General features: G+C 39.5%; 1 pseudogene across 1 annotated transcript in view; it reads right to left on the reverse strand.

Annotated features, from left to right (window-relative positions):
- Positions 1–16005, reverse strand: part of PATR-DQB2 (major histocompatibility complex, class II, DQ beta 2 (pseudogene)) — a 36210-nt pseudogene extending 20205 nt beyond the window's left edge. Inside the window, exons 1-2 of the transcript XR_010157968.1 lie at positions 15399–16005; positions 14515–14864 (exon numbers count right to left, since the gene is read on the reverse strand). The product of XR_010157968.1 is annotated as a major histocompatibility complex, class II, DQ beta 2 (pseudogene), transcript variant X2 (transcript). The remainder of the gene's footprint in view (positions 1–14514; positions 14865–15398) is intronic.
- Between the last annotated feature and the right edge of the window lie 641 nt (positions 16006–16646).

Below are 16646 nucleotides of genomic sequence, written 5' to 3' on the forward strand. Positions count from 1 at the left end.
GTTGAAGCGATTCTCCTGCCTCAGCCTCCTGAGTAGCTGGGATTACAGGTATGTGCTACCACACCCGGCTAATTTTTGTATTTTTAGTAGAGACAGGGTTTCCCCATGTTGGCCAGGCTGGTCTCAAACTCCTGACTTTAGGTAACCCACCTGCCTCAGCCTCCCAAAGTGCTGTGATTATTTCATATTCTAGATGTCAATTTTGCTGTGTTAATTAATTTCCTGATGATTGCAATAGAATACCTGAAACTGGGTAATTCATAAAGAATCAAAATTTATTTCTGGAGACTGGGAAGTCCAAGAGCATGGTGCCAGCATCTGGTGAGAGCCTCCTTGCTAGTGGGGACCCCCTGCAGAGTCCCATTGTGGTGCAAGGCATCACATAGGAAGGAGGCTGAGAGGGCTAGCTCAAGTATCTCTTTCTCCTCTTATCAAGCCCTTAGTGCCCCATTGCCCCATCCTCATGACCTCATCTAATACTAATTACTTCTCATATGTCCCACCCCTGAAATATCATGGTCTGTTTTCTTACCCTCTTGTACTGTTGCAATAGGGATTAAGTGTCTACATAAGATTTAGAGGAACAAACATTCAAACCATAGCATTTCACCCCTGCAGCCTCAAAACTCATATTCTTCTCACATTCAAATACATTCATTTTATCCCCAGAGCCCCAAAGTCTTAACTTTCTCTAGTACCAACTCAAAAGTCCAAAAGTCCAAAGTCCTTATCCATAAGCCTGAGATACTAAAGCCAATTATCTACCTCCAAGATACAATGCTGGGACAGGAGAAATGGGCCAGAAGAAAGGAGTAACAGGCCTCAAGGAAGTCTGAAACTCAACAGGAAAAGATATTAAATTTTAAAGCTGGAAATAATGTCTTTTGACTCCATGTTCCTCATCCTGAGCACACTGGGACAGGAGTTGGGCCCCCAAGACCTCAGGCAACCCTGCCCTCATGGCTTTGCTGGTTGCAGCCACATATGGCTGTTCTCATGGGTTGGAGTCAGGTGCCTTGGGTTTTCGAAGCTGGGACTGCATGCTGGTAGCTCTACAGTTCTGGAGTCTTGGTGGCAGTCCCACTCTCACAGCACCACTAGGCATTTCCCTGGGGAGGACACTCTGTAGCAGTTCCAACCCCACAGTTCCTCTCAGCATTGCCCTAGCAGAGGCTCTTGGTGGTGGCCCTGCCCCTGTGGTAGGTTTCTCCCCAGGTTCCCAGGCAGTCTGATACATCCTTTGAAATCTAGGTGGAGGTTTCTATGCCTTCCCACTAGTCTTGCATTCTGAAGACCTGCAGAATTAGCACCACATGCATGTGGACATTGCCAAGGCTTACTGCTTGTGCCCTCTGCAGTTACAATATGAGTCACATCTGGGGCCACTTGAGCTATGGCTGGAGCAACCAGGATGAGGGAAGCACTGTCCTGAGGTGGCACTGGGCAGCAAGCCCATGGAGGACACCCCAGGCCTGTCTCCTGAAACCATTCTGCCCTCCTAGAGCTCTGGGCCTGTGCCGGCAGGGGTAGACTTGAAGATCTCTAAAAGTGCATTCAGTGTTTGTCTCCCATTGTCTTGATGAATAGCTTCTGGCTTTATTCTATTCATACAATTCTCCTTATCAGTCAATCCCTCCTTGTCAATCATTCCTTCAGACACACCCTTGGTTTCCTCTGTTGAAAATGCTCTTTCAGGGCCAGGCTGCAAATTTTCCCAATCTTTCCCCTTAGCTTCCCTTTTAATTATAAATTCCACCTTTAAGTTATTTTTACCTCTCACAGCTTTAATGTAAGCAGTTGAAAGTAGCCATGCCACTGCCTGACTGCTTTGCTGCTTAGATATTTCTTCTGCCATATAGCCTAATAAAGCCCTCAGGTTGATTCCATATCTTTGCTATTGTGAATAGTGCTGCAATGAACATATACATGTATGTGCCTTTATAATAGAAAGATTTATATTCCTTTGGGTATATACCCAGTAATAAGATTGCTGGGTTGAATGGTATTTCTGTCTTTAGGTCTTTGAAGAATCTTCACACTGTCTTCCACAAAGATGAACAAAACTTCTGAGAAATATGGGGTTATGTAAAGAGACCAAATCTGTGACTGATTGGTGTCCCTGAAAGAGACAGAGAGAATGGAACCAACTTGGAAAACATAGTTCAGGATATCATCCATGAGAACTTCCCCAACCTAGCTAGAGAGGCCAACATTCAAATTCAGGAAATGTAGAGAACCCCAATAAGATACTTCACAAGAATATTATCCCCAAGACACACAATCATCAGCTTCCCCAAGGTCAAAATGAAAGAAAAAATGTTAAAACAACAACAACAACAACTAGAGAGAAAGATCAGGTCACCTACAAAGGGAAGTCCATCAGACTAACAGCAGACCTCTCAGCTAAAACCCTATAAGCAGAAGAGATTGGAGGCCAATATTCAATATTCATAAAGAAAAGAAATTCCAACTCAGAGTTTCATAATTGGCCAAATGAAGCCTCATATTGAAGGAGAAATAAGATCCTTTTCAGACAGGCAAATGCGGAGCAAATTCATTACCACCAGATCTACCTTACAAGAGCTTCTGAAGGAAGCACTAAATATGAAAAGGAAAGACTGTTACCAGCCACTACAAAAACACACTGAAGTACACAGACCAGTGACACTATAAAGCAACCACATAAACAAGTCTGCAAATTAACCAGCTAACATCATGATGACAGGAGCAAATCCACACATATCAATACTAACCTTAAATGTAAATGAGCTAAATACCCCAATTAAAAGACACAGAGTGACAAGCTGGATAAAGAACCAAGATGTATTGATATGCTGTCTTCAAGAGACTCATCTCACATGCAGTGACACACAGGCTCAAAAAAAAAGAGATGGAGAAAAATCTACAATGCCTTTTTTCCTTAAAATTTGTTTTTTACATTAATAAATTGATATCATTTTTCAAAATTAGTATTTGCATGATATATCCTTTCTGTCTTTTACACTCAATCTCTGAAATGACTTTTATGCTTTAGACATATGTCTTGTAAACAGTATAATCTGAATTTGTATTTTTGCATTCAATTTGTCAATCTCTGTCTTTTAATCACAAGTCAAGTCTATTTGCATTTTACTGAAATTAATAACATATATGGACCTTTATATTATCTCACATTTTTCATTTCGGTCTTTTCCATGATTTCAATGACTTTTTTCCTGTTAGCCCATTTCTATAACCCATTCTAGCATGTGTATCAGGCTGGGATGGCAGGTGGATTCATTCTAACCTCTACCTTGAGATGTGTTTTCAGACTCTGTTAAGGTTTACGTTGCTCATTTCTGGCATCCTCCTTCACATAAGAATTACTGATCCAGGCCCAGCCATTTGTAGATTTTGAGACATTGTTCTGGCTGTCTGCATATGGCCTGTCTCTGGACTTAACATCCCATGTCCTCACTCAGACTACATAACTTTAGACCCACCCTATTACTATGGACTCCCTGTCTATTTGTATTTTTTCAGCAAAACGTCTAAAAGTAATTATCAATATTCTTGAAACATTAACTTGATAGATTCTTGTAAAATCACATAATCTATTGAAAATTATATGGGTGCTCTAAACTATACCCCCTGGATAATCTTACCTGTACACAGTTTGAATAGATGTCCTTTACAGCTAGAATAATGATACTAGTTAAAATCAGAGGACTAATCCATGGGTAGATCATTTCAAAATTTACTCTGAGGCTTAAAAGGAAATATATTTTGTAAAGCAAGAAAGTATATTTTCCAAGATCCAATTAGCAATGAAGGCATCCTAATAGTATCTGGGATCCTCACATGTGAAAAAAATAAACTAGATTACAAAAGAGAGGACTTACATACACTTAGTTCTTGCAGGAGGAAAGGAACTATCTAGACGTTGTTATTTTGTTCAAAATAAGTATAAGTACAAAAATCTGTGGTAGTAAATCTAGTGCACTATTCTTACATGTGACACTAATAACCCAAGGAAAAATAATAAAATATTTCTGCTTCTTTTGAAATGAGCCTGTCATGGCCTGCATGGAAGTTCACTACTGATAAGCACTTTGTTTCTTTATTCCCTTACTCAGCTTTCTTCATTTGTAGCTTCATAGCAAGAATCACAACCTAACACTGCATTTTATGTCTGTTTATTATGTGACTCTTTTTAGTTCCTGCTAGAATTAAAGCTCATAAAGGTAGGGACACATTTGCCTTTTTGACTAAGTTATCTGGAATAGCATGTAGCACTTAGTAGGAGCTAAATAATTATTTGACAAATAAATGGATACATTCATTGATGAACTTGATGTCCACATAAAGGCTATCTTTATTTAAATAAACCCGTTATTTCCCTGAGTCACTTGCTCCTCCTGCTACATGTAGAGAACTATCATTCAGGATTTCAGTTGAGTTCTAAACAGTTGGATACTTCCACAATCAGGGATCTTCAATTTCTCCACTTGGTGTTTTATTCAACAGAAGTGCCTTTGGACATTCACACTTGATCTTCCAAAACCACATCAGCTTCTAGAACAGTGCTTCTAGATAGTTTCTTAGTAACCCCTCAAAGATGTGATTTCACATTTTTATCAATGTATAATTTTATTTAAACTGAAATGACATAATATTACTGTGTCAAATATTATAGAGAAAGTTGGCCATCTTTGCATATGCTATTTTCCATTTGAGTTTCTTCTGTGAATTACTGTTCATCTACTTTCCAATATTTCAACTAGGTTATTTAATCCATTGATTTGAGCAGTACTTTATTTCTTCCTTTGTGTAATATATGTATTGAAAAATATCCAAATATACTTCATAACTATGTTGCCCAAATTTTGTAATGCATACTAACAAATATCTACCTGTTATATTCATTTTTAAGAAATATACTAAAATGTAATAACTTGTACTTTTCCCATCCCACTTTGCTTTTCTAAGCAGTATTTATGTATTTCAACTTTTTTTACAGTTTAAATACAATATACTTAGGTGTAGGTTTTCTTTGTTTTTTTTTAAATACAGGGATTACCTACAGAGGAACTAAACATAGTAATATAATAAAATTGCAAGAAGGATGCCAGAGACATATAATTGTTGGTGGTCTAAATTATCTGCTTTCAGATAATTAGAAAACTGATGTCTAAATTAATACCCCACATACACAAAGATACACATATTACCATTAAAAGTCATTGAGCTGGGGATAATGCTAGTGGAGGAAAGGAATGGCATGAAGGGCTCTTGTTTTCATTAAAATACATCTTTATTGTTTAATCCTCAAACTATATACAGGTATCCTGATAAATTTAAAATACTAATTGCAAAATAAAATTTAATTCTTACTGAAATATCAAGAATGCTGCAGATGGTGGCAGAATGCTCAATGTGAAAAAGGATAGTGGCTTGCATTAGAATGACAGCAGCGAAGTTTGTTTTAAGCATGTAATTTTAGAGTACCAATCTCTTATCTGTGAAAGCGTGTAAAAGTCTGAGCTCTTCAGTTCTCAAACAAAAGCAGACTTTAACTCCTGCTCCAGTCATGCTTCTTTGCTTCTCAAACACCCACAACCACATCTCAGATTGCATCATATTTTGAACACATGGAAGGAAGAGTAAGGGAAATAAGAGCGGCTGGGTTACCACCCTCAAGAAATGCTGATCCCTCAAATCTAGACCTGCCAAGGGGCCAGGAGAGAAGGGAAAGCAGCAGCTCCCTTGAATTTGTAAAGTGCAATGTCCCCACCTACTGGTGAAGATGACCCACTTAACATCCCTACAGCTGTCAATGTCTTCCTAGGACATTGACTTCTTCTAGTAGAATCAGTGTGCTTCAGCTCAGTTTTACACCAGAAGATAAACAAAATATAAATCCAAGATTTTTGCAATGCAGTGGAGGTCTTTGAGGGTGTTGCAATGAGAATTTTAAGCACAAAGCTAGTTTTAAAATAACACCATAATTAGCAGTCCCTTTCCCCAGTATCTATCTACTCCTCGCAGCTTCTGCTCAGATTGTCTTCTCTCCATTGTCTCTTCCATCGCCCTGTACAAATCTCCTCTCTTACACTGCATTTCCTGCCCACACCCTGCTTTCCCATGCGTTAAGTTAGCAGCCTTTTTTCCCTCTTGTTGTTTTCTGCCTTCTGATATTTCAGATAAGAAATCTGTTTCTGGGTCGGGCGCGGTGGCTCATGCCTGTAATCCCAGCACTTTGGGAGGCCGAGGCAGATGGATCACCTGAGGTCAGGAGTTCGAGACCAGACTGGCCAACATCGTGAAACCCCGTCTCTACTAAAAATACAAAAATTATTCATTGATCATCTACTTGGTGTCCAGCACTAGGTCATTCCTAAGTATCACTGAACTTTGTGATAACGCTGAAGATGTTTGGAAGTTTCAGGAACCAGAAGAAGAACACTATTCAGGATATTTCTTCTTGTAACATTTATTTAAATTCTCTGGTTCTTATATTTGAGGTTTGACTGTAGCTGGGGGAGGGTGGGAGAGGGATGGGAAAAAAGAAAATGGAAAGATATTCCCTGGAAAAGAAGATAATTGTCTAAGAATTGTTCATTTTTTCCTTGTCTTGGAACTATGAGACACTGGGATATAATATAAAAGGTAACAGATTTTGAGAAAAATGCGTTTGTCCCATAGTTGGAGAATTTATTAAGTTTGTGACCCTCAACAAATCACATATTCTCTGTTAGCCTCAGTCATTTTAAATTTAAAGTTTAGATAGCTTCCATTTGGTGGGATTAATATTAAGATGGAATGAAATTTTATATACGAGACCTGCTAATTGCAGATTCTAACAGAGAGCTACAACACCAAAGCTAAGCCCTGTTATGTGCTTCCACAGGGGACAAAATAGAGGCTGTGAAAAGTAGATAGTTGAGTAAAGCTCATCAAATTATTTAGTCAACTACCTCCATTCTTCACCATAAATCTTGCATAACCATTTAGAGGATGCTATCCTGAAAAAGATAATCAGTTTTACAGAGAAGTGTTGGTAGCTCTGAGGCTATTAATAACCCCAGTTACTACAGTAACAACGGGGAGGTGAAACAGAGTAATCAGAGGTAAATAGGTTAAAATAAAGGTTATCAGAGTTCTAGGAAATCTCTATCTATCCCAGAGAAGAATAATGCATAATGAGTGGTAAAATATTTGATTTAAAAAATTTAAATTACCCACAAATGATCTCCCATTCACAATTGCCACAAATAGAATAAAATACCTAGGAATATAGCTAACAAGGGAAGTGAAGAACCTCTTCAAGGAAAACTGCAAATCACTCTTCAAAGAAATCAGAGATGACACAAACAAAGTGAAAAACATTCCATGCTCATGGATTAGAAGAATCAATATCATGAAAATGGCCATACTACCCAAAGCAATTTATAGATTTAATGCTATTCGCATTAAACTACCATTGACATTCTTCAAAGAATTTTTAAAAAACTAGTTTAAAATTCACATGGAACCAAAAAAAGAGCCCGAAGAGCCAAGGCAATCCTAAGCAAAAAGAACAAAGCTGGAGGCATCACATTAGCCAACTTCAAACTATACTACAGGGCTACAGTAACTAAAACAGCATGGTGCTGGTACAAGAACAGACATATAGACCAATGGAACAGAATACAGAACCCAGAAATAAGACCACACACCTACTAGCATCTAATCTTCAACAAATCTGACAAAAACAAGCAATGGGGAAAGGATTCCCTCTTTAATAAATGGTGCTGGGAGAACTGCCTAGCCATATGCAGAAGATTGAAACTGGACCTCTTCCTTACACCATACAGAAAAATCAACTCAAGATGGATTAAACACTTAAATGTAAAACCCAAAACTATAAAGACCCTAGAAGAAAACCTAGGCAATACCATTCAGGACATAGGCATGGGCAAAGATTTCATGATGAAGATGCCAAAAAGAATTGCAGCAAAAGCAAAAATTGACAAATGGGATCTAATTAAAGTAAAGAGCTTCTACACAGCAAAAGAAACTACCAACACAGTAAAAAGACAACCCACAGGATGGGAGAAAATTTTTCAATCTATGCATCTGACAAAGATCTACAATTCAGCATCTATAAGGAACTTAAATTTACAAGAAAAAAAACCATTAAAAAATGGGCAAAGGACATGAACACACACTTCTCAAAAGAAAACATACATGTGGCCATGAAACATATGAAAAAAGCTCAATATCACTGATCATTAGAGAAATGCAAACCAAAACCACAATGAGATACCATCTCACACCAGTAAGAATGGCTATCATTAAAAAGTGAAAAAACAACAGATGCTGGAGAGGTTGTATTGGTGGGAGTGTAAATTAGTTCAACCATTGTGGAAGACAGTGTGGCAATTCCTCAGAGACCTAGAGACAGAAATACCGTTTGACCCAGCAATTTCATTACTGGGTATATAACCAAAAGAATATAAATTACTCTATTATAAAAGACATATGCATGCATATGTTCATTGCAGCACTATTCACAATAGCAAAGACATGGAATCAACCCAAATGCCCATCAATGGTAGACTAAATAAAGAAAATGTGGTGCATTATGCAGCCATGAAAAGGAATAAGATCATGTTCTTTGCAGGGACATGGATGGAACTGGAGGCCATTATCCTTAGCAAACTAACACAGGAACAGAAAACCAAATATCATATGTTCTCATTTATAGGTGGGAGCTGAATGATGAGAACACATGGAGGGGAACAACACACACTGGGGCCTGTTGGAGGGTAGGGGATGGGAGGAGGGAGAGCATCAGGAAGAATAGCTAATGGATGCTGGGCTGAATACCTAGGTGATGGGATGATCTGTGCAGCAAACCACCATGGCACACATTTACCTATGTAACAAACCTGCACATGTACCCCTGAACTTAAAATAAAAGTTGGAAAAAATATATTTAAATTACTATTATATTTATCAAAATTATTATACCTATTGGTATAACAGTAACAGTTATCTTTTTTAGACCTTAATATGTGCCAGACCCATTGTACATTAAAGTATATTATCAGATATACTTTTCTTAACAGACTATGAGGTAATTATTATTATCTAAATTTTCAGATAAGGAAAACATCCTTCAGTTTGAGTACCTTTCCTGAGATCACAGCTCATAATTTGTTTTAATGATATACCTTAGATAATCAGTTTTGAAATTTACATAATACTTCAGTCATTTACACTAATAAGAAAAGTGTTTGAGCAAAATATTTTTAAAAAATTACATAATTTCAAATAATACATCTTTTATTAACCCATTAAACACATTACAAGGAACAAGTCTAAGGACTGTTGATTGAATCAAAAGAGTGATTGTGACATTCTCTTTACAATTGTCTTGAAATTAATACAAAACACTAATTTATATCACATATTATTAAATATGAATTTAGTTAACAACATATATTAATTGATTCTGTATAAGTGCTTTCAAAATACTTATGACGTTTGAAAATTAGACACACATTCGTATTTTAATGCCCCAGTTGCACCTCTCCCAATAGATTACTGAGTAATCTTTTTAATTTTTATTGCACAAACAGAATCTCAAGTAAGTCCTTGAATTAATTAATGCTGGTGATTAGCAAATAAACACCCTTTATGTTTCATATGTCATGCACAATTAAGGACCTGAAATTAATTCAGGAGAATAGAGAACCTGCATTGATGAGACATTTCCTTGCTACCACTGTTGTAAGTATCCAGGTAATTTGGGGGTTCATTATGGACATGGAAAAAGTATTTTGTATAAGGAGAATCTTCCCATGTCTGCCTTTGGCTTTGCTCTCTTCCTATTACCCTTAGTTTTATGATTTTCTGGTTTTTCAAACCTAAAATGTTCACAGATCAATCTGAAGAATTCCATATAGATTCAACAGAAATTTACTAAATTCCTAAAATGTGCTAAAGATATAGATAAAATAACTGCCCCTGTTGTGTATGTATATTTTGGAGGAAGAAATACACTAAAATATTTTTAATCAAATATTTTACCAGCCATTATGCATCAGTCACTCTCTAGGTGCCAGGAATGTTACATGGAAGGAAAATGGGCATGGACTCTGCCTCATGGGGCTGAGATTCTAGTAGACATGACAAACAGTTGTCTTTTGTTTTCCTATCATGTTAAGATCTGGGAGAGCATTCCAGGCAAAAGAGAGTGCAAGGCTCTGGAGGAGAGTGTGAGCTTCATGAAAGAATGAGAAGGCCAGTGAGGCTGGAACAGAATGGATTGGTTGGATAATTGTAGAAGACAAGGTTGGACAGGTACACATGTAAGACATGGTAAGGAGATTTGATTTTATCCTAATGGTAATCAGATCAAATATCTCTACCCTAACACTTCACTGTCACATTTCATAAAGATATAGACAAACGTGAAATCTTCCAGTGAATTTTTTCTGCTTTTTTTTTTCCAAACAAACCTTCATATTCTCAAAACTAAGGAGATAGCACCCAAGAGCAGAACTTAAGGAGAAGCAAATCAGAAAAAGAGAAATTAGGAAATGAGAAGGTTAGCAGTTTTCTTTGATAGCAAGCGGAGGAATTAAACATTCCTACATTGGGCTGGGTGTGGTGGCTCACGCTTGTAATCCCAACACTCTGGGAGACCAAGGTAAGAGAATCGCTTGAGCTCAGGAGTTCAAGACCAGTCTGGGCAACATAGTGAGAGCCCTATCTCTACAAAAACTTTAAAAAGAAATTAGCCGGGCCGGTGGAATGTGCCTGTAGTCCCAGCTACTAAGGAGGCTGAGGCGGGAGTATCATCTGAACCCAAGAGGTCAAGGATGGAGTGAGCTGTGTTTGTGTCACTGCACTCCAGCCTGGGTGACAGAGACCCCGTCAAAAAAAAAAAAAAATCCTACATTGGAAAAAAGGAGAAATAATTTCTATTTTTACATTACTAAAGGGGAAAACACGAAATACAAAGCTGTCAGCTGGCTTCCGCCAACAGTGATCTGATGATGAAAGGTGTCCCCTCAGAATATAAAGGTGTTTTTGAACGTTCATAGGAGCGATACCTAACCCAGATCATAGAGGGTGTTTGTGTTCAGAAGACACTAAATTTGAGTCCCCGCATGCATCACACAAGTTCTTTGCCCAAGCTACCATTTGGGGCTCACTTAGCCCCACTCCTACTGAGAACGCAGAGCCATTTGCACGCTTCCTGTCCTTGGAAACGGAAAAAACTTCAATTACGTGATGGCTTTGTGCTACCTAGACCTCTTTCTTCAGTCTTTGGTATGTTCTAATCTCAGAGGCGACTTTACACAAATGGCAACAGCGTTCGCAACTCGGAGGTCTTTTACCAGTGGCTAAAACTTGATCCAACAGCCTCAGCCGGTTCCACCTGACTCCAGCCCTCTAGATGCTTCTCAACATCACCCTCACCTCCTTTCCTTTATTCAGGACAGTCGTGCCAAGAAATGCCTAAGAGAAGGGTGACCCTGGAAATGTCTTGACTCTAGGAAGATCTTCTAACCACTCCACGTGGTAATAAGCACAGTGTTGACAGGTGTGAGGACTGAAGTGGGAGATCAAAGAGGAAAAGCCACAAATGAGGGTGTAGGGGGCAGTCAAGAGAAGCTCCCAAGGAAGCATGATCTGTGTAAATGCAGATTCTCTGGGTATTGGAAGATCTTTGGGAACAAATGCCAAGAAGACACCAACTTCCTTTATCAGCATCTCTCAGAATCCATGCCCTGTGGGTAGTTACATGTGAATATCAGAGTCGCCCTCCACTGCCAGAGAGACCCAAGGCTTAATCTTGTATCTAATTTGGAAACAAAAAAAATGTATATGATGAAATTATTCTGTAATTTTGCTTGTAGCAGCCTCAGTTATCTTAAATATTTCTCCAACACATTATTTTCTTTATTAACTGTTACTATGCCCAAGGCATTCATCACTCTGACACTTTCATAATGGATTATGAGGCTTGTACTGATTTATTTATGTGTCTGTTTGTTTGTTTTTTAGAGATGCAGGGGGGTCTCACTGTGTTGCCTAGGCTGATCTTGAACTCCTGACCTCTAGTGATCCTCCCGCCTGGGCCTTCCAAAGTGCTCAGATCATGGGCATGCACCCAGCCACATTTTTAACCTATATAAATAGAGATGGGGCAGGGGGAAACAAAAAACTCCAAAGCATTTTTCCTACTGTCTTACACAGTTACTTCTGACATCAGGTATGTGGCGATTTTTCCCCCACACCAAGCAATTCTCCAGCAGACACCAGCTGGGTGTCCTCTAAATCAATTCAATTCTGACACTACCTAAAAATAGCATCAGAGCCCACAGATTGAGGGCTCAGTCATGCAAAACTGCCCGCCTCCCACTTCAGATGCCAGTTGCTAGTAGGCTGTCACCTGTGCTTCTGACCATCCAATTATAGATTGGAGGTTCCCACAAACCTCTCCTCAGGTTCAATTAATTTGCTAGAGCAGCCCAAAGAACCCAGGGAAACACTTACTTACATACACTGGTTTATTACATAGGATATGACAAAGGATACAGATGAACAGATTGATAAAGAAAAACAAAACACATAGGACAAAGTATGGGGGAAAGAGTGCGGAGCTTCCACACCTTCTTCAAGAGCCTACCCTCCAGGCATCTTTCCATGTTCTGCTATCTGGAAACTCCAAACTCTGTCCTTTTGGGTTTTAATGGAGGCTTTGTTATGTCAGCATGGTGGGTTGATTAAACCATTGGCCATTGGCAGTCAACTCAACCTTCAGCCCCTCCTTTCTCCCCAGAGATTGTGAGTGGGCTGAAAATCCCAACCCTCTAATCCTGCCTTGGTCTTTCTGGTGACCAGCCCCAGCCACCAGTCACCTCATTAGCATGCAAAAGACACTCTTATCACTCTGGAGATTCCAAGGGTTTTAGGAGCTGAAAGGCAGGAACCAGGGCCAGAGACCAAATATATACTTCCTATTATATCACAATATCACATTCACTAGCTTGGGTCAATCAGTTGCATTATTTGTGTATGATGTGAAGTACTCTTTTTTTAGCCACAAATTTATCTCTTTCAAATTACCAGGTAGGAAGTCAAAGGGAAAATTCCTTTTTTCACTTTTGGAAAACTAATGAATAAACTAAATTAGTAATTGCATGCTATTTCCACTTCTGTAAAAATGATATAGACCCTATATGCCTGTTATGAATAATAGATGAGCTTTGCAATGAAGAGCTATGCATGTTACTTTTTATTAGAATGAGTATAGCTTCAATTTTTATGTGACTATCAAAAGAGAAATGTGCTTCTTTTTTCTAATTTAGAGTTTATCTAATAATGGTCCATGAGCTTCTGTGACCTCTCTTTAAACTAAGGTACATCTCACCATTTCAACCCCTGCCTCTGTGTCCTGCTCAGGGATTCACCATCTCCCTATACAAGGGATCCCCGACCTAGCAAGCTCATCTACAAACAAATAGTCTTATTCTTGGAACAGAGTTGCCAAAAGCAGAGGCACACAGAAAAAAAAGTCTGTATTTGAGAGCTCAGGAGAGAGAGGAGCCAAAAGAAACATCTACCAGCAGCTAATGATTTGGTTCCTGAAGGGAGTCACTTCCCTGAATAAGAATACAAGTAGGTACTCTCATCGGTACTTCTTCCTTATCTGTAGGTACCTGAGATGACTGTGTCCTCTAAAGCTTCTGTGATGCTAGATGCACCCAACATCATTTTCTGTAATTGAGCATCATAGCTTTCCCCTGTGATCCTCTGGCTCTATTGTGGGAAGATAGTCAAAAAAAATCATCTTTTAAAGTAGGAATAAACTTCTTTTTACAGAATCAGCTGCCCTTCCTCTGCGCTTGTGGTTTCCATTACTATAAAAAAGAGCACTGAAGTCCAAAGAAACTACTGTGTATTTCCCTTTTGGGGCCCTGATGTCCTGCCCATGGCATTCATGCCCCCAAAATTGTTTCATGCCACCATGAAATTGCCTCCACATGATGCCCATCTTTTCCCTTCACTCATATTCTCAACATTTCCAGAACCAAAGAGAGAGAGATGGAGAAACAGAGAAGTTCTCACCTCAACACCACCTTTTCCTACAGAATATGTGGCACCTGTATTTTGTCAGAGAAGACAAACGCGTTGTTCCTCAGATTGGTAGGACTCATGGGCATTTCATCCTCATAATATGAGGTTGTATGCAGACAGTGCCTCCTGGTATCAAGAAGCCATGTGAGTTACACCACAGAGGAGAGGAAGTTAGGGGTTTCAAATATTTCAAAGAATAAGGAAGCTAAGTCATACTTAGAAGTTAAGAACTTTGGGGAGAGAGGAAGTCAAAATACAGAAATGCATTCAAAAAAAAGTTTGGGATGTAGAGGAGGATGGGATCACCATGAGACAGCTGTCCAATGCCCATGATAGTTCCTGTTACAGTAAGCCACGTCTTCAGATAGAGAGAGAAAAGGCCACATGTATACTTGCCTTGTATGAATGAGCACTGTTCTTTAATGAATTCCATCTCTTCCCCTCTTTTCAGTCCCTTCATCCTCATTGTAATAACAAGACTGCTGGTGATGTGGCCATGCAGAGCTCTTGTCCCTCATGTTCTTTCCACCTCAATCTTTCACTTTTCTCTATTTCTGCTTCTCCTGTTGCTACCTGGGCTCTCCCCAAGGGCTGCTCCTCACCGGGCAGCTAGTTACACGGCCACCACCACCCTGCCATCTACGCAGAGGCCCTCCATCTCTCTGTGACCATTTTGATGAGATCTCTTTTTTTCATGGCATCCATCTTGGCAGTAGCAAGTTCATAGCCCGGAGTAAGTGGATTACCTGTTTGGATGCACAAAGGAATTTAAACCCCATTAAAATTTGTGACCCAAATCATTGTTTATGCTTAACAGAAATAGCAGCAATAAGACCGATTAAGGAATTATCTCACGTACTAAAACAGAAGACCTATCATTTTGTGGGAGGTAGTAGCCATGAATCCAAATCAAGCCTAGTAGTAGTACATTCCCCAGCGTGCTCAGAATATGCATAGAGAGTTTAAATCAAGGCGTAAGAGTTTCCAACCCTTCTATCTGTATGGCCAAGCCCCATTCATGTTAGTGCTGGAAGCATTCTTCCTGGATCTCGTTGGTTTCTCAGGTACTTTTTCTCAATGTCTCCATTTAAAAATGTTTATACAGAGTTATGGTTTCTGCTTGGGCATGCAGACAACTGGAAACAATGATGCTCCCTTGCAACATGAAAGAAATCAGACAAATTGCAAGGTTGCAATTTTTTTCAACCCATCACAGAGCTGGGGTTGAGCTTCCAACTAGCTTGAAATCTAGGAGAGTTGTCGCCTGAGTGCTTGCTTACCTAAGGCAGGTACAGCTGGGCACTGGTAAGAAGAATTTAGCTGGAATCATTTAAAAATTGACTGAGGTCAAATGTGGGCTGGAAAGAGTGCAGAGCCCCAGGGGCTCACGAGTATAGAGGGGTTCACACCTTCTTGCAAGCTTTGTATCCGGGAATGCCGGTAGGTGTTCACAAATAAAAAATGGGAGAGTCCTGAGAAGGCATTCTGCATGCTTTTCAAGGAAAAGAATAAATAGAAGTTAAAGGCTTTATACATCGATGTGCATCAAATGAGTTAATTAGCAGAATATAAGGGAAGCAAAGACTTTACTATCTCATGTTGAGAGCAGACTACATACTCAAACCCTATTTCGTCTGTTTTGTTTGTTTGTTTGTTTGTTTGTTTTGAGATGGAGTCTTGCTTTGTCGCCCAGGCTGGAGTGCAGTGGCGCGATCTCCTCTCACTGCAACCTACGCCTCCCCATTAGCAGGGATTACAGTCGCACACCACCACACCCGCCTAATTTTTTTTTGTATTTTTAGTAGAGAAGGAGTTTCACCATGTTGGCCAGGCTGGTCTTGAACTCCTGACCTCAAGTGATCTGCCTGCCTCGGCTTCCCAAAGTGCTGGTATACACATGTGGGCCACTGCGCCCAGCCTCCTTCGTTGATCTATTATCGTTCTTCTCTAATATTCTCAATCTTACTTAATTCATTAACGTGATATATGTTGACATCTCATTAAATATGTCTCTATTTATGACATACTCAACAACATGTGTGTAGTGTTATAAAATTTTAATTTATTTTATAAATATTTAACACTAACTGAGTGCCAGGCATTCTTCTACGCACTTAAATAGCAGACAGGCATGGTGGCCGACACCTGTAACCCCAGCACTTTAGGAGGCCGAGGCAGGAAGATCACTTGAGCCCAGGAGTTCAAGACCCTGTGGTTTCAGAGGCTGAGGTGGGAAGACCACTGGAGCCCAGGAGGTCAAGACTGCAGCGAGCCATTATTGCACCACTGCACTCCAGCCTGTGGGACAGAGGGAGTGAGACCCTGTCTCAGATGAAAGAAAGACAGAGAGAGAGAGAGGCATAGAGATGCATATGCACACAACGATTACATGGTAGGGCTGTTTAAATTACTCAGACATTCTGGCTGGGGGTCTGTGCTCTAAACCACTGTTAGTATGCTATTTCTGTGTGGCTGGTCTGGAAAGCTTCACACCACCCCCTCTCCCTTCCCTGAACTTCCATATTCCC

The sequence above is a fragment of the Pan troglodytes genome, chromosome 5 (genome assembly GCF_028858775.2).
Source record: "Pan troglodytes isolate AG18354 chromosome 5, NHGRI_mPanTro3-v2.0_pri, whole genome shotgun sequence".
Taxonomy (NCBI): domain Eukaryota; kingdom Metazoa; phylum Chordata; class Mammalia; order Primates; family Hominidae; genus Pan; species Pan troglodytes.